The sequence below is a fragment of the Tupaia chinensis genome, unplaced genomic scaffold (assembly GCF_000334495.1).
Source record: "Tupaia chinensis unplaced genomic scaffold, TupChi_1.0 Scaffold146961_1, whole genome shotgun sequence".
Taxonomy (NCBI): Eukaryota; Metazoa; Chordata; class Mammalia; order Scandentia; family Tupaiidae; genus Tupaia; species Tupaia belangeri.
In genome coordinates this window covers 589498-608766 of record NW_006206814.1, presented here as the reverse complement: position 1 = coordinate 608766, position 19269 = coordinate 589498, and the positions used below count along the sequence as shown (strand labels likewise).

The 19269-nt window shown below is 39.6% G+C and overlaps 1 pseudogene; it reads left to right on the top strand.

Annotated features, from left to right (window-relative positions):
• The first annotated feature begins 791 nt into the window (after nt 1–791).
• LOC102477317 (heat shock cognate 71 kDa protein-like) overlaps nt 792–19269 on the top strand; it is a 25478-nt pseudogene continuing 7000 nt past the window's right edge.

The following is a 19269-nucleotide window of genomic DNA, read 5'->3' as shown; positions in this document are numbered from 1 at the left end:
AAAAATAAAATAACCAAGAAAAATAAGGACAATATACAAGAAATATTAGATACCATTAAACACTCAAACATCTGGATAATTGGTATCCCAGAAGAGGAAGAAAATAATAAGGGCATTGATAATTTATTCCAGAAAATCCTAGAAGAAACCTTTCTAAATCTAGAGAGGCATTCAAGTATCCAGACCCAATAAATACAAAGGACTCCAAATAGAGTCAACCCAAGAAGATCTTCCCCAAGGCACACCATAGTCAGATTGGCCAAAATCATAGACAAAGAGAAGATACTAAAATTGGCAAGAGAGAAATGTTAATTTACTTACAAAGATTATCCCAGAAGGTTAACATTGGACCTCTCATCAGAAACAATGTAGGCAAGGAAAGAAAGGGGAAATACAGTCAAAGTGGTAAAAGAAAAACAATTTCAACCAAGATTACTATACCCGGCAAGATTTCCCTTCATACGGGAAAAAAAGATAAAGAAAACATTCTCAGATAAACAAAACCTCAAAGAATATACCAACTCCAGACCAGCTCTTCAAAAGATTCTTAAGGGAATGCTATACCAGGAAAACTAAAGTCAGACAGATAGCTATAAGAGAACAAAAAACAACCAAGAAAATGGCTCACTTAATGACAGGAACATGTCTAGAAATATCGATAATAATGTTGAACGTTAATGGATTAAATTCCTTGATCAAGAGACACACTCTGGACTCATTGAATGTGGCGGCAGCTGCAGAGGTCGGTGTGTGAGCTTCATGAGCCAAGGTGGGCCTATACAGAAGCAACCATGTCTAAGGGACCTGCAGTTGGCATTGATCTCGGTACCACTTACTCCAGCACAGAAAAGTAGAGATAACTGCCAATGATCAGGGGAACAGTACTGCTCTAAGCTATGCCACCCTTACCGATACCCAATGATTGATCAGTGATGCTGCAAAAAATCAGGTTGCAATGAACCCCATCAACAGTTTTTGATGCCAAGCATCTGATTGGACACAGATTTGATAATGCTATTGTCCAGTCTGCTATGAAGCACTGGCCTTTCATGGTGGGTGAATGATGTAGGCAGGCCCAAGTTGCAAGAAGAATACAAAAAAAGTTTCTACCCAGAGGAGGTGTCATCTATGGTTCTGACCAAGATGAAGGAAATCGCAGAAGCCTACCTTGGGAAGACTGTTACCAATGCTCCGGTTACTGTGCCAGCTTATTTTTAATGACTCTCAGCATCCGGCTACCAAAGATGCTGGAACTAATGCTGGTCTCTATGTGCTTAGGATCATCAATGAGCCAACTGCTGCTGCCATTGCCTATGGTTTAGACAAAAAGGTTGGAGCTGAAAGAAATGTGCTGATCTTCCACTTGGGAGGTGGCACGTTTGATGTGTCCATCCTCACTATGGAGGATGGAATTTTTGAGATCAAATCTACAGCTGGAGATACACACTTGGGCGGAGAAGACTTTGGCAATCGCATGGTCAACCGTTTCATCCCTGAATTTAAGTGCAAGAATAAGAAGGACATCAGTGAGAATAAGAGAGCTGTCTGGTGCCTTTGCACTGCTTGTGAACGGGCTAAGCACACCCTCTCCTCCAGCACCCAGGCCAATATTGAGATTGACTCCCTCTATGAAGGAATCAACTTCTATACCTGCATTACCCATGCCTGATTTAAAGAATTGAACACAGACCTGTTCTGTGGAATCCTGGACCCTGTAGAGAAAGCCCTTCAGGATGCCAAACTAGACAAGTCACAGATCCATGACATCGTCCTGATGAGTGGCTCTACTCTTATTCCCAAGACTCAGAAGCTGCTACAAGACTTCTTCAATGGAAAGGAACTGAAAAAGAGCGTCAACCCTGATGAGGCTGTTGCTTATAGTGCAGCTGTCCAGGAAGCCGTCTTATTAAGAGACAAATCTGACAATGTCCAGGATCTGCTGCTCTTGGTATTCACTCCCCTTTCCCTTAGCATTGAAATGCTGGCAGAGTCATGACTGTCTTCATCAATGTAATACCACCATTCCTACCAAGCAGACACAGACCTTCATGACCTACTCTGACAGCCAGCCTGGTGTACTCAGTTAGGTTAGGAAAGTGAATGTGCCATGACCAAGATACCAACCTGCTGGGCAAGTTTGAAATCACAGGGATACCTCCTGCACCCCTTGGTGTTCCTCAGATTAAAGTCACTTTCGATATTGATGCCAACGGCATCCTGAATGTCTCTGCTGTGGATAAAAGTACTGGAAAATAAAACAAGGTCACCATCACTAATGATAAGGGTCATCTGAGCAAGGAGGACATTGAGTGCATGGTCCAGGAAGCTGAGAAGTACAAGGCTGAAGACGAGAAGCAGAGGGACAAGGTGTCTTCTAAGAATTCACTAGAGTCTTACGCGTTCAACATGAAAGCAATGGTAGAAGATGAGAAACTTTAAGGCAAGATCAACAATGAGGATAAACAGAAGACTCTTGACAAATGTAATGAAATCATCAACTGGCTTGACAAGAACCAGACTGAAGAGAAAGAAGAGTTTGAGCAACAGCAGAAGGAGCTGGAGAAAGTCTGTAACCCCATCATCACCAAGCTGTACCAGACTGTGCGGGGGCATGCCAGGGGGAATGCCTGGGGGCGTGCTTGGGGGCTTTCCTCGCAGGGCTGCTCCTCTATCCAGCAGTGCTTCTTCAGGGGAAAATAACATTGCACTTTATAAGCACTGTATTGTAAGTGGAGAATGCAATGTCTTAAATAAAACTATTTAAAATTGGCAAAATAGGGAACCAGCAGTTAGCGTAATGGCTATGTCGCTGGACTCCCACGTAGTTGACCGCGGTTCAAGTCCCGGACCCGGTGGCTTAAACTCACACCGGGCGCGTGTGCATGCGTGCCCAAGATCCCAAGAGGAGATTGGAGGAGAAGGGATTGCATCGTGGCCATGCCCCCGGGGGGTGATTTCTCGCTTTCTGTCTCTTTGTCTCTCTTTGTCTCTCTCTGTCTAGCGAGCGCATGCGCCCTATAGCGAAAAAAAAAATTGGCAAAATAAGAAAAAAAGAGAGAGACACAAACTTGCTTAATGGGTAAAAAATTGGAAACCCTCTATTTCCTGTAAGAAATGCTCCCTATGGATAAAGACATAAATAGACTAAAAGTGAAGGGCTGTAAAACGATATTCCATGCAAATGGAAATTTAAAAAGGCTGGAGTTTCAATACTGATTTCTGGCAAAATCGGTTTTATGAAAAAAACTGTAAGGGACAAAGAAGGGCATTATATAGTAGTAAGTGGACTAATCCATCAATAAGACATAATGCTTATAAATATCTATGCACCCAGCTCAGGAGCACCTAAATGCTTGAAGGAAAAACTGCTAGAGCTAAAAGGAGAGATAGGTGGCAAGTCTATAATCGCTGGGGATCTAAACATTCCATTATCTCCTTTATATAGACCTTCTAGATTAAAAAATAAGCAGAGATACAGGACCTAAATGATACTATAAATAAAATGGACTTGACAGACATCTGTAGAACTTCCCACCATAAGACCACAAAATATACATTTTTCTCACTCTCACATGGAACCTTTTTTTTTTGCACTTTAAAAAATCTATTATTATTGGGAACCAGCAGTTAGCGTAATGGCTATGTCGCTGGACTCCCGTGTAGTCGACCACGGTTCACGTCCTGGACCCGGTGGCTTAAAACTCACACCGGGCGCATGTGCGTGCGTGCCCAAGATCCCTAGAGGAGAATGGAGGAGAAGGGATTGCGGCGTGGCCATCCCCCCAGGGGGTGATTTCTCGCTTTCTGTCTCTATGTCTCTCTCTCTCTGTCTGGCAAGCTTACGTGCCCTATAGCGAAAAACCTCTCCAAAAAAAATCTATTAGTATTTATACATTCAGTCATTATAAATCACTTAGATTGTAAAGAGACTTTACCCAGCATGATATACACCTGAGTCCAGCCCAGTTGAGAATACCATACACATTTTCATTAATAGATAATAAAACATATCTGTGTCCCACAAATATCTTACCTCTCCACTTTTTTCCCCAAACTTCCTTTTCCATGCACTTTCCCTCTCACACTCTTTTACTTTGTCCCCATTGTCCATAACAATTTTCAATGCTTTTATGTCCTCTAGTCTTTCAGTCTCTACCATAGAGTGTGGACAGTCAGTATATGTTAAGTGGAGACATACAATGTCTCTTTCATAGCCCGACTTGCTTCGCTCAGCAACAAAGCTTCCATATTCATCCATTTTCTATCAAATGCCAGGGCCTTGTTTTTTTTATGGCTGAATAGTATTCTATGGAGTATATATGTCAAACTTTTCAATCCATTCATTTGTTTGTGGACATTTGAGTTGGTTCCATGTCTTAGCAACTGTGAATAATGCTGCAATAAATATAGCTGTGCAAACGCTTTTCTGACTGAGCGTTCTGTCCTTTGCGTAGATACCCAGGAATGGGATTGCTGGATCATATGGTAGTTCTATTTGAAGGCCTTTGAGGAACCTCCGTATTGCTCTCCACAATGCTTAAGCCAATTTACATTCCCACCAACAATGTACAAGTGTTCTCCTTTCACCACATCCCCACAAGCAGTTGTCATTATTATTTTTTAATTTTCACTGTTCTGACTGGGATTAGTTGGTATCTCATTGTGGTTTTGATCTGCATTTCCCTCATGATGATGGATGTTGAACACTTTTTCATATGCTTTTTGGCTGTTTGTATGTCTTCCTTAGAGTTGCTAATTCACCTCATTTTCTCATCTTTTAATTGGATTAATTATTTTATTCTGGGTGAGTTGCTTGAGTTCCCTGTGTATTCTGGTTATCAGTCCCTTATCTGAGATGCAGTTAACAAAGATTCTCTCCCATTCTGAGGGTTGTTGATTCACACTAATTACCATGTCCTTTGCTGTGCAGAACCTTCTTAATCTGATATAATACCCCTGTCTATCTTGGGTATTATTGTCTGTGCTTTAGGGGCCTTGCTTAAGAAGTCTTTGACTACCCCAATGTCTCCCAGGAGTTTCACCAGTATTTTCCATCAGTAGTTTTATAGTTTGTGGTCTTAGGTTGACATTTTTGATCCACTTTGAGTTGATTTTTGTTAATGTGATAGGTAAGGGTTCAGATTCATCTTTGTGTGGGTGGATACCCAGTTTTTCCAGCACCATTTGGTGAAGAGGTTTTCCTATTCCCACTGGATCGATGGTGCCCTTTGTCAAAGATCAGTTGGCTGTATGCTTAGGGTTTATTTTGTGGGGTCTCTACTCTATTTCATTGGTCTCGTGTCTGTTTTTGTGCTAATACCGTGCTGTTTTAATTATTGCAGTTTTGTAATATATTATGGGGTCAAGAAGTGAGATGCCACCCACCCCACTCTACTTATTCAGTATGGCTTTGGCAATTTCGGGTCTTTTATGATTCCAGACAAATTCTATGATTGTCTTTTCTAAATCTGTGAAGAATGTCTCTTGTAATTTATAGGGATGGCATTAAATATGTAGATTAATTTTGGTAGAACTGCCATTTTGGGTATATTATTTCTGCCAATCCAGGAACATGGGCTGTCCTTCCACTTTTTTGTGTGTCCTTTTCAATTTCCTTTTTATGGTTTTCATAGTTTTCCTCATAGAGGGCTTTGACTTTCTTGGTTAGTTTTATTCCTAGGTATCTTTTTTTTTTTTTCTCTATAGGGCGCATGCACTCGCCAGACAGACAGAGAGAAACATAGAGACAGAAACTGAGAAATCACCCTCCAAGGGGGATGGTCACGCCGCAATCCCTTCTCCTCCATTCTCCTCTCGGAATCTTGGGCACATACGCACATGCACCCGGTGTGAGTTTTAAGCCACCGGGTCCGGGATGCGAACTGCAGTCGACTATGTGGGAGTCCAGCGACATAGCCATTACGCTAACTGCTGGTTCCCATTCCTAGGTATCTTATACTTCTTGTGGCTATGGCAAATGGGATTACTTTCTTCAGTTCTGTCTCTGTCTGTTGTTTGCATATAGAAATACTATATATTTTTGTAAGTTAATTTTGTATTCTGCCACTTTACTGTATGCAGTTATTACTTTGAGAAGATTTTTTTGTGGCTATGATTGAATCTTCTATGTATATAATAATGCCATCTGCAAACAGAGATAATTTCAGCTCTTCTTTTCCTGCTGGAATGTCTTTTATTTAATTATCTTGTCTGATCACATTGACTGTGACTTCCAGTTCTATATTGAATAGGAAGCAGAGAAAGTGGGCAGCCTTGTCTTGTACCAGTTTTTAGTGGAAAAGCTTTCAGCTCTTCCTCATTCAGTATAATGTCAGCTATAGGTTTTTCATAGATGGCTTTTATTATGCTGAAAAATAATCCTTTTGTGCCAATTTTCTTGAATCTCAATCATAAAAGAATGTTGTATTTTGTCAAATGCCTTTTCCGCATCAATTGAAATGATCATATGACTTTTATCTTTCTTTCTGTTAATATGGTGTATTACATTTATGGCTTTGCATATGTTGAACTACCCTTGCATCCCTGGAATAAAGCCCACCTGGTCATGATGAATAACCTTCTTTATATGCTGTTGAATATGGTTAGCAAATATCTTGTTGATAATTTTTACATCTATATTCATCAGAGGTATAGGTCTGTAGTTTTCCTTTTTTTAAATTTTTTTATATATATCTTTATCCGATGTGGGGGCTTCATAGGATGAATTTGGTAGGGTTCTTTCCTATTGGGTCTCTAGAAACAGTGTGAGTAGAATAGGCGTTACCTCTTCTTTAAAAGTTTTCTAAAATTCAGCAGTGACACCATTGAGACCTGGACTTTTTTTTTTTTTGCTGGGAGATTATTTATTACTGATTCAAGCTCATTGCTTGTTATAGGTCTGTTCAGGCTTTCTATGTCCTCCTGAGTCAATCTTATACATTGACTCTGTGTGTCCAAGAATTAGTCCATCTCATCCAGGTTTTCTTCTTTGTTGGCACATAGTCACTCACAGTATCTTCTAATGATGTTTTGTATTTCTGTTATGTCTGTTGTTATGTTACCTGATTCATTGTGAATTTGATTTATATGGTTCCTTTCTCTCTTCTTATTTATCTTTTAAAAGAACCGGCTTTTGCTTTCATTTATATTCATTACATTTTGTATAGTTCATTTATTTTCTATTTCATTTATTTCTGCTCAAATCTTTATTATTTCTTTTCTTCTGGCATTTTTTGGATTTTTTTTTGTTGCTGTTTTTCCAATTCCCTGAGGCATGATGTTAGATTGTCCTTTTGCCACCTTACCAGATCTTTCTTGTGTGCTCTAATTGCTATGAACTTCCCTCTTATGACTGCTTTAGCAGTGTCCCATAAATTATGGAAACTTATGTACTCATTTTCATTTGTTTCCATGAAAGTTTTGATTTCAGTCTTAATCACTTCAGTAGTGGTGAAGTCATTCAGAAGTAGGTTATTTAGTTTCCATGTATTTGTGTGTGTGTGTATTTTTTTTTTTTTAGAGTTCTTCCTGAGATTAATATCAAGTTTAATTCCGTCATGGTCGGAGAAGATGCTAGACATATTTTCTATGCCTTTGGATCTGTAAAGGCTGGTTTTGTGCCCTATCATGTGTTTCAGTCTTCAAAAAGGTAACCATGTGGGGTTGAGAAAAATGTATATTTTTTGTTCTTGGGGATGGAAAGTTTTTTTTTTTTTAATAACTTTTTTTCTTTTCTTTTCTTTTTTTTTTTTTACAATTAAAGTATGAATTTATTTTGGTACAATTACTTTTTGAAATTCATATATAGTTTTCTCATTATATGTATTTCCATGAACTTCTTTTTTCTGAAACTTTTAAAAAAGTAATTAATTTACATTCATAGCCTAAGCATGACCACAACATACAAAATGTGATTTCCCATCCAGAATATACTGCATAGTGGCTTAATCATGCATATTATCATCAATACTTTTCCATTTTTAGTTTCATGCATATATATGTGTACATATATATGTGTGTGTGTTTGTGTGTGTGTGTGCATATATACCCTATTTCTGACCATCTGCCCTTTTCCACCCTCCTACCACACTATCTCTGGTGTCTACAGTTGTTTTCCATTCCTTTTCCTACCACATTTTATTGATCATGCAATCTCTTAAATAACCTAACAATAATCTAACTACTTTCAATAACAAGTTCAGCTGATAATTTTAAGAAAAGCAGTTTTAACTTTAATAAATCAAAGAAATGCTAAGAAACAGCCATTATGCTAACTGCTGGTCTCGAGTTTTTAAACTCTTATTTCTGTGTGTCTGTATTTGATTTTCTTGGTATAGCACTCCCTTGAGAACTTCTTGGAGATCTGATCTGGTATTGCTAAATTCTTTCAGGTTTTGTTTATCTGAGAATGTTCTTGTCTATTCTTCCCATATGAAGGATAATCTTCCTGGGTACAGTATTCTTGGTTGAAATTGCTTTTCCCCTAACACTTTGAATATATTTTCCTATTCTTCCTTTGCTTGCATTGTTTCTGATGAGAGGTCTGCTGTTATCCTGATGGGATATCCTTTGTAGGTAACTTGCCATTTTTCTCTTGCCAATCTTAGTATCTTGTCTTTGTCTGTGGTTTTGGCCAATCTGGGTATAATGTGTCTTGGAGAAGATCTTCTTGGGTTGATTCTATTGGGGATCCTCTGTATTTCTTGGGACTGGATCTTTGAGTGCCTCTCTAGGTTTGGAAAGTTTTATTCTAGGATTTTATGGAATAGATTATCAATGCCCTTATGAGTCTGTATGCTTTCTGGGATACCAATTATACAGATGTTTGGATGTTTAATAGTATCTAGTATTTCTCATATATTATTCTCATTTTCTGGGGCAATTTTCTCAGTCTTTGTGGTGGATTTTTCTAAGTCAGCGATTCTATCTTCTACATCTGAGATTCTATTTTCTGTATGATCTAGTCAGCTTTTTATACTTTCAAGGGAGATTTTGACTTCCTGTATTATAGCCTTCATCTCTAACAGGTCCATTTGATTTTTTTTTAAAGTGTGTATTTCCTCTTTTAGATCTTGCAAGAATTTCATCACCTCTTGGAACTCATCAGCTCATTTCTCCTGCCTCTTCCACAGTTCATTGTCTCTCTTCTTTTCCATCTCTGTTAGCTTTGTCATTATGAATATTCTAAATTCTTTATCAGAAATTTCCTTGATTTTCATTGAACTGTCTGTGGATGAAGAAGAGTTATTCTTTTCCCTTGGAGGAGAGGTATTTTCTTGTTTTCCCATGTTTGTTGTGAACCTGTGGTTATTTTTAGTCATCTGATGGATGGTGTGTTTCTTCCTAATTCTTAAAGTTCAATCTGAGCATTCAGGAGCATGCAGAAGAAGATGATTTGGAATCTCTTTGCTGTTGTTTTTATCCCTTTGTGCAGCATATTCAGAGGGTATTGAGGAATTTGTTAACCCTAATAGTATTTGGATGTTTGGCTATGGTTCCCTTAGATCCATATAGAAACACAGTGAATGGAGATTGAGGAGCAGAATGATGAGATAAAAGAAAAAGAAAGAGAGAGAGAGAGAGAGAGAGAGAGAGAGAGAGAGAGAATAAAGGAACAGAAAAAGAAGAAAAAACAAACAGCCCAAAAAAATTTTTAAGAAAAGTAAAAAATAGGGACCAGCAGTTAGCGTAATGGCTATGTCACTGGACACCCACGTAGTTGACCGCGGTTCGCATCCCGGACCACGGTGGCTTAAAACTCACACCGGGTGCATGTGCGTGCGTGCCCAAGATCCAGAGAGGAGAATGGAGGAGAAGGGGGGATTGCAGCATGGTCATCCCCCCTGGGGGGTGATTTCTCGCTTTCTGTCTCTCTGTCTCTCTCTCTCTGGCAAGCGCACGTGCCCTATAGTGAAAACCTCTGAAAAAAAAAGCAAAAAATAAAAAAAAGCAAAAAAAAAAAAAAATCTTCGTTTCTATTTTTTCCCTGAAATCACTAGCTCTCAGGAGCCATGGAAGAGTCTTTTTCTGATGGCCTGCCTTTTGCCTGTCCTGGATGGAAGGGGGAAAGGGGATTATTAGCAAAATAAGGAGGGGCTGAAAGCCAAGAGAATACTTTACCTTACAAAATTTTTAAAGGAAAAATTACCAAAAAATGAGAAAGCAGAGACAGAGGCAAAGAGAGACAGAGACAGATAGAAGGCTAGAGGGGCTCCCTACCACTCAAGTTTGTGGGCTAGAGGCTGAATTATTAGTAGAATATCTTCATTTCTTTTTTTTCCCCCTGAAAACACTAGTTCTCAGGAGCCATAGAGGAATCATCTTTGGAAGGCCTACCCCTTGCCTCTCCACTTGAGTTTGTGGGCTGGAGGCTGAATTATCAGTAGAAAATCTTCATTTCTCTTTTTTCCTTGAAATCACTAGTTCTCATGAGCTGTGGAGGGGTCTCTGGGTGGAAAGTTTTATAGATGTCTATCAAGTCGATCTGATTTATGGCATCATTTAGGTCCTGAATCTCTTTGCTTATTTTTTGTCTCATTGACCTGTCTAGAGGAGATAATGGGGTTTTGAGATCTCCAATTCTTATTGTGTTACAGTCTATCTTTCCTTTTCAATCTAGCAGTCTTTCCTTTACATACTTGGGTGCTCCTGAGTTGGGTGCATAGATATTTATAAGTGTTATATCTTCTTGGTGAATTAGACCTTTTAACTACTATACAATGCCCTTCATTGTCTCTTTCTTATGGTTTTTGTCTTAAAACCTATTTTTTCCAAAATCAATATAGTGACTCACACTCTTTTTTGATTTCCATTTGCATGCAATAGCTTTTTACAGCCCTTCACTTTTAATCTATGTATGTCTTTACCCATGAATTGGGTTTCTTATAGGCAGAAGATGGAAGGTTTCTGATTTTTAATCCATTCAGCCAGTTTGTGTCTCTTGATTGGAGAATTTAATCCATTAACATTGAACGTTATTATAGATATTTCCAGACTTGTCCCTACCGTTAAGTTGGCCACATACTTGTTGTTTTTTGTTCTCTTATTGCTGTCTGTCTGTCTTTAGTTTTCTTGGTATAGTACTCCTTTCAGAATTTCTCGAAGAGTTGGTCTGGAGTTGGTAAATTCTTTCAGGTTTTGTTTATCCAAGAAGGTTTTTATCTTCTTTTCCCATATGAAGGATAATCTTGCCCGGTATAGTATTCTTTTTTGAAATTGTCTTTCATTTAACACTTTGAATATATTTCCCCATTCTTTTCTTGTTTGCATTGTATCTGATGAGAGGTCCAATGTTAGCCTGATGGAATAGCCTTTTTAAGTAATCTGACGTTTCTCTCTTGCCAAATTTGTATCTTGTCTTTGTTTATGATTTTGGCCAATATAGTTATGATGTACCATAGAGAGGATCTTCTTGGATTGATTCCATTTGGGATTTTTGTATTTCTTGTGTCTGAATGTTTGAGTGCCTCTCTAGACTTGAAAAGTTTTCTTGCAGGATTTCATGGAATAGATTATCAATGCCCTAAATAGTTTCTTCACCTTCTGGGATACCAATTATTTGGACATTTCATGGTTGTAAGTACATGCTCAGAGAGAGGCCTTGAGTGAGGTGTGGGGAAATATTCTGAGCAAATACCACCTGTCCCTTTGGGCTTTGGCAGAATCTTGCAATTTGTCCTTTCCTTGACCCTCACTGCAGCAATTCTGAAAGAAAATTTTTCAAGTCTAGAGAGGCAAACATTCAGACACAAAAAATACAAAAATCCCAAAAGGGTGGAAATTGCTAGGGGCATTCAAACAGACACATCTGGTGGAATTCAGGAAACATCCTGACCCCAATTAGCAAAGTCCAATCCTTACTCTGGCTCTGTGAGTTTCTTTAGCCTTCTCTGGGCATGGTGGTGCAGGCCTTATGAAGAAATTCTTTTTTTTTTTTTTTCACAATAGGGCGCGTGCACTCGCCGGACAGACAGAGAGAAACAGAGAGACAGAAAGCAAGAAATCACCCCCCAGGGGGGATGGCCACGCCACAATCCCTTCTCCTCCATTCTCCTCTCGGGATCTTGGGCACGCACGCACATGAGCCCGACGTGAGTTTAAGCCACTGGGTCCAAGAATCAAATCACGGTCGACTACGTGGGAGTCCAGCGACATAGCCATTACGCTAACTGCTGGTCCTTGGAGAGATTCTTTAGCCTTATGTTTCTTCCCCACACCTGCAGCTAGGCTTCTCTCTACTAGAAAAGAAGACAATAGAATTTTTCTCTTGTTGGGATTATCATCAAGGGATACACATGGCCCAGTATGTCTAAGTCCTTATAAATTTGTTACCTACTTCTTATTGTCTGTAATGCATCAACATATTTATAGAATGTCATGGAATACACATATGTAATGTCACTTTGCCCTATAAATAAAGATACCCAGTTTGTCTGGGCAACACAAATTATGGCACAAGTTGCTTGGGCTACTTAGGCTCAGACTGCCTGTGTCCGCTGTTACTCTGTCTCTTTGTGTCATTCTTTCCGATTCCCCGGTCCTCTTGAGACGAAGGGCTTCCTCTTTCTCTTCCTCTTTCTCTTCCTCACCATCAGCCCCCTGATCATGATTCAGGTTGAGCCAAGCCCGAGAGCAGATGCTGACACGTGGTATCTAGTATTTCTCATATATTATTCTCAGTTTTCTTGGCTGTTTTTTCAGTCTTTTTGATATATTTTTCTCTAGGTCAGAGGTTTTGTCTTCTACTCCCAAGATTCAGTCTTCTGCATGGTCTAACCTGCTTTTAATACTTTCGAGGGAGGTTTTGATTTCCTGTATTACAGCCTTCATTTCTAACAGTTTCACTTGATTTTTTTTTATGGTGTCCAATTCTTCTTTCATATCATGGAAGGGCTTCCTCATCTCTTAGAGCTAAATGTCTGTTTTTTTCTTGCATCTCATAGAGTTTTGTTACCATTAATATTCTAAATTATTTTTCTGACATTTCAGTACTATCTTTTAGTTTTTCCTTACTTGGAGACGAGTTACAGTGTTCCCTGGCTGGAGAAGTATTACTTGATTCTCTCATCCTTGAGGCTCTTCTCCAATTTTTAGTCATTTGGTAATGTATTCATTTTTGGCTAATTTGTTGGAAAAGGATTGTGTAACTGTGAGCTCATGTGTTTCCCTTACTGTGAAATCATTTGGTGCTATTTTCGCCCTCTACTGTCTCTTCCAGTGTGGGAATCACAGGTGAAGTTTTGAAATCAGATTTATGAAGGGGAATTTCACTCTTTTTGCAACCACTACAGTAAGGTGCAAAGAATTCTCTAAAACTCACAATGTTCAGATGTTCCGCTACTATGCACCTAGACTTCTCTAGGCAGTGGATATGGGCTAAACAGTAAAACAAGAAATTAAGGTAAAAGAAAAAGAAAGTAGGAAACAGAGATAGGAAGAAAAAGCAAAGAAAAGAGAAGGAAATAATTAAAACAAAAAGAGGAGAAAAAAAACAGAAACCATGACACAGAAAATAAAATTGGGTTAATAATGGAAACCACACAGAGTGCTTGCACGCCTTGAGAAGAGACAGAAGAGGCAGAGATGGAGAGGCCTGGGCTCCTTCTGTCCTAGGTGAGGGAGGAAGAGACAAATTAGCTAGAGAAAGGCATAAACATGGCAGAAAGCTGTTTTTTAGAAAGAGAGAGAGAAAAAAAGAAGGAATAGAGAAGAACAAGAGGGAGAGAGACACTTGCTTTCCTGACTAGCATTGGGGTCCGGAAGGGGGAGCCTTGCTGGGACACTTCACAGCTGTGCAGCTGAACTCAGAGGGACAGCAGAGGCAGAGATGGAGATACTTGGACAATTTCGGTCCTGACTAGCACTGGGGTCTGGCTGGTGCAGGGGAGAGCTTCATAGCTATAAAACTGAACCCAGAGAGACAGCAGAGGTAGAGGTGGAGATGCTTAGATGCCTTCTGTCCTAGGTAAAGGAAGAAGAAGCATGAAACATTTTCAAAGATTGACCATATGATAGGGCACAAAGCAAGCCTTTACAGATTCAAAGGCATAGAAACTATATCCAGTATCTTCTCTGACCATGACAGAATTAAACTTGATAGTAATTTCAGGAAAAAATCTGCAAAAATACACAAACACATGGAAACTGAACAACTTACTTCTGAATGACTTCTCAGCTACTGAAGAAATTATGTCTGAAATCAAAAGATTTATAGAACAAATGATAATGCGTATACTAGTTTCCATAAGCTATGGAACTCTGCAAAAGCAGTCATAGGAGGAAAATTCATAGCAATTAGTGCACATAAGAAAATGAAGGAAAGATGACAAATAGACAACCTGACATTATGCTTCAGAGAACTGAGAAAACAACAAAAATAACCCAAAACATGCCAGGTGAAAAGAAATTCAAGCAGAAATACATGAAATAGAAAATAAATGAACTATACAGAAAATAAATGAAAGCAAAAGCTGGTTCTTTGAAAAGATTAACAAAAGGAACACACCATTAGCTAGACTGATTAAGAAGAAAGAAACAGATAAATCAAATATGTAATGAGACAGGCAATATGATAACGGATCCAATAGAAATCCAAAATATCATTAGAGGATTTTATGGGCAACTATATGCCAACAAACAAGAAAACATGGAGGAGATGGACAAATTTCTGGATGCATATAATCTACCAAGATTGGATCAGGAGTATATAGAAAGCCTGAATAGACCCGTAACAAGCCGTGAGATTGAGTGAGTAATAAATAACCTCCTGACAAAGAAAAGGCCAGGTCCTGATGGCTTTTGAATTCTACAAAACTTTTAAAGAAGCATTAACTCCCATTCTACTCAAATTATTTCTAAAGATCGCAAAGGAAGGAAACCTCCCAAATTCATTTTGTGAAGCCTCTATCATCCTCATTCCCAAAACAGATAAAGACTGTCAGTGTCCGCTCCAGGGCTTGGGTCTAGCTGAATCATGATCAGAGGGCTGCTGGTGAGGAAGAGAGAGGACAAGAAAGAGAAAGCCCTCCATCTCAAGAGGACTGGGGAATTGGAAAGAATGAGACAAAGACATAGAGTAGAAATAGACACAGGCAACCTGAGCCTAGGCAGCCCAAGCAACTTGTGCCGCTGCTTGAGTCACCCAGACAAATTGGACCTCTTTATTTATAGTACAATGAGACATTACACATGTATGTTTCATGATACTTCATAGATTCGTTGCCAGGTGACAGACAATAAGAAGCAGGTAACAAATCTATAAGGGCTCGGTCATACTGGGCCAGGTGTATCCCTTGGTGATAATCCCATCAAGAGAAAGTCTCATCATCTTCTTTTCTAACTCAGAGAAACCTAGCTGTAGGTGTGGGAAAGAAGCTAAAGAACTTCTCCATAAGGAGTGCACCACCACACCCAGAGGAGGCTAAAGAACCTTTCAGATGCAGAGCAGGGATTGGACTTTGTTAATCGGGGCCAAGATATCTCTTGAAGTCCATCAGATGTGTCTGTTTGAATGCCCCTAGCAATTTCCACCCTTGATCTGTCTGCAGTGAGGGTCAATGAAAGCACAGGTTACAAGGTTCTGCCGAAGCCCAAAAGGACAGGTGGTATTTGCTCAGAGCATGTCCCCACACCTCAGGTTCTCTCTCTACAAAAGACATAAAGGAAAATTACAGCTCAATATCTCTGGTGAATATAGGTGCCAAAATTCTCAACAAGATACTTGCAAACCATTTCCAACAACATATAAAAAAGATTATGCATCACAACCAGGTAGGCTTTATAGCAGGGATTTAAGGGTGGTTCAACATACACAAGACCATAAACATTATACACCATATAAAGATACACCATAAAGAAAGATAAAAACCATATGATCGTTTTAATCAATGTAGAGAAAGTATTAGATAAAATACAACATCCCTTCATGATTAAGACTCTTAGAAAAATCAGCATAGAAGGGTCATTCCTCAAAACAATAAAAGCCATCTATGAAAAACCTATAGCTAACATTATACTAAATGGGGAAAAACTAAAAGCTTTTCCACAAAAAACAGGCACAAGACAAGGCTGCCCACTTTCTCCACTCCTTTTCAGTATAGGGCTGGAAGTCTTAGCCAAAGCAATGAGAAAAGAGAATAGTATAAAAGACATTTAAATAGGCAAAGAAGAGTTGAAAACATCTTTATTTGCAAAGGAAATGATGGTATATTTAGAATACCCAAAGGTTTCCATCGGAAAAAACTTCTTACAGTAATAAATGAATACAGTAAAGTGGCAGGATACAAAATCAACATCCAAAAATCTATAGCATTTCTATACATGAATAACGAGTTGACCAAGGTAGAGCTAAAGAAAGGAATCCTTTTTACCTTAGCCACAAAATGTATAAGATACCTAGGGATAAAGCTAACTAAGGAAGTCAAAGGCCTTTACAAAGAAAACTATGAAAATCTTAAAAATGAAATTGAAAATGACACAAAAAAGTGGAAGGACATCCCATGTTCCTGGGTGGGAAAAATTAATATAATCAAAATGGCAATTCTACCCCAATTAATCTACATATTTAACACAACACAATTCCAATAAAATTACCAGAGACATTCTTCAAAGATCTAAAAAAGACAATCATAGAATTTATCGGGAATCATAAAAGACCTCATATAGCTAAAGCAATCCTGCACAAGAAGAGTGGAGTGGGTGGCATCCTACCCCCTAGCCCCAAAACATACTTATAAAACTTTGATAATCAAAAAAGCTTAGTATTTACACAAAAACGGACAGGTGGAACAATGGAATAGAATAGAGGCCACAGAAATAATCCTCAAAACATACAGTCAACTGATTTTTTTTTTTTAGAGGTTTTTGCTATAGGGCGCGTGCACTCGCCAGACAGACAGAGAGAGACAGAGAGATAGAAAGCGAGAAATCACCCCCCAGGGGGGATGGCCAGGCCGCAATCCCTTCTCCTCCATTCTCCTCTCGGGATCTTGGGCACGCACGCACACGTGCCCCGCGTGAGTTTAAGCTACCGGGTCTGGGACTCGAACCGCAGTCAACTACATGGGAGTCCAGCGACATAGCCATTACGCTAACTGCTGGTCCCGAGTCAACTGATTTTTGACAAAGGATACCAGTCAATCCAGTGGCAAAAGGAAAACCTCTTTAGCAAATGGCACAGGAAAAACTGGGTATCCACCTGCAAAAAGATGAAACTGAATCCCCATATTTCACCATTAACAAAAATCAACTCAAAGATGGATCAAAGATCTAACCTAAGACCTCAAACTATAAAACTACTGGTGGAAAACACTGGGAAAACTCGGAGATACTGGTGTACGCACAGCCTTCTTAAGTAAGACTCCCCAAACAGGCACTAATCCCCAAAATAGACAAGTGGGATTACATCAGGTTAAGAAGTTTCTGCACAGCAGGACCAGCAGTTAGCATAATGGCTATGTCGCTGGACTCCCATGTAGTTGACTGCGGTTCGAGTCCCAGACCCAGTGGCTTAAACTCATGCCGGACACGTGTGCGTGCATGTCCAAGATCCTGAGAGGAGAATGGAGGAGAAAGGATTGCGGCGTGGCCATCCCCCCTAGGGGGTGATTTCTCACTTTCTGTCTCTCTGTCTCTCTCTGTCTGTCTGGTGAGTGCACGCGCCCTATAGCAAAAACCTGTCCAAAAAAAAAAAAGAAGTTTCTGCACAGCAAAGAACACAGTAATTACTGTGAATAGACACATCTCGAAATGGAAGAATATTTTTGTAAACTATGCCTTAGATAAGGGACTGATAAATACAGAAGGAACTCAAGCAGCTTACCCCCCCCCCAAAAAAAAAGAGATTTCCCAAATTAAAAGATGGAAAAATGAGCTGAACAAAAAACTCTCTAAGGAAGACATATGAACAGCCAAAAACATATATGGAAATGCTCACCATCTTGTTAACGGATGGGAGAGTGTCGAGCTGCGCTGTGAAGTCCTTGGTTGTTTGGGTCCAGATCACTAAAATTAGAGATCTGTCCCTAGGCGCAAAATGAAATCGCAACCACGAATGAAGTAGTTAGAAGAGAAGATTTAATAGGAAAGAAAGGAAGTACACCCAAAAAGACTCTTGGGCAAGCAGATCACCAGGTGGCAACTGCACTCAGCACTGGTCAACCGTCATTTTATTACTAGAGGTCATGAATATTCATTAGTGGGAGGCCCCTTACGCTGCCTATGTCCTTCCTTTAAATTTGAATCCACACGTTCTTTCCAGCACCTTCCTCACAGGTAAAGAATGAGGAACTTGATCACCTAACTGCATGCCCAATGCAAGCCTGGTTGCCCTAATTAGACTGCCCAATTAGTCCATCACCCTAATGGGAATTAGGGTGTTGACCAAGATGCTTACTTAGGGATTTTGGTAAAAGAAAATTCTACGAATCATCCCTGTGTGCTTCCCTCAGGCCCAAAGGGAGGGAGATGGCAAATTGCCTCGTCCTCCTGGTACCCGGAGCTAGATGAGCCTTTCGATTTTCTCTTAGGGCTGCCCACTCACGACTAACTGCCTATCACAATCTCTCATCAAAGGAAGATGTAGATTAAAACCACAATGAGACATCACTTAACCCCAGTCAGAATGGTGAAGATTAAAAATACAAAAATGGTAAGTGTTGGTGGGACATGGTGAAAGGGGAACTCTCCTACACTGTTGGTGCGAATGTAAACTGGCCCAGCCAGTGTAGAAAACAATATGGAGGTCCTTAAAGATTTACAAATAGAACTACGTATGATCCAGCAATCCCACTTCTGGGTATCCACCAAAAGGACACTAGAATGCTCAGTTGGAATAGTGCTTCCATATCAATTTTTATTGCGATATTATTCACGATTGCTAAGACATGGAACCAACCCAAATGTCCACAAATGATGAATGGATTGAAAAAGTGTGACGCACATACTCTGTGGAATACTATTCAACCATAAAAAACAAGACCCTAGCATTGATAGGAAGTGGTTCAGGAACTAGCAGTTAGTGTAATGGCTATGTCTCTGGATTCCCATGTAGTCGACTGCGGTTCGATTCTCCGACTCAGTGGCATAAACTTATGCTGGGCACATGTGCGTGCCTGCCCAAGATCCCGAGAGGAGAATGGAGGAAAAGGAATTGCGGCGTGACCATCCCCCCTGGGAGTTGATTTCTCGCTTTCTGTCTCTCTCTCTCTGTCTTTCTGGTGAGCACACACGTACCCTATAGCAAAAAACAAACAAACAAACAAACAAACAAAC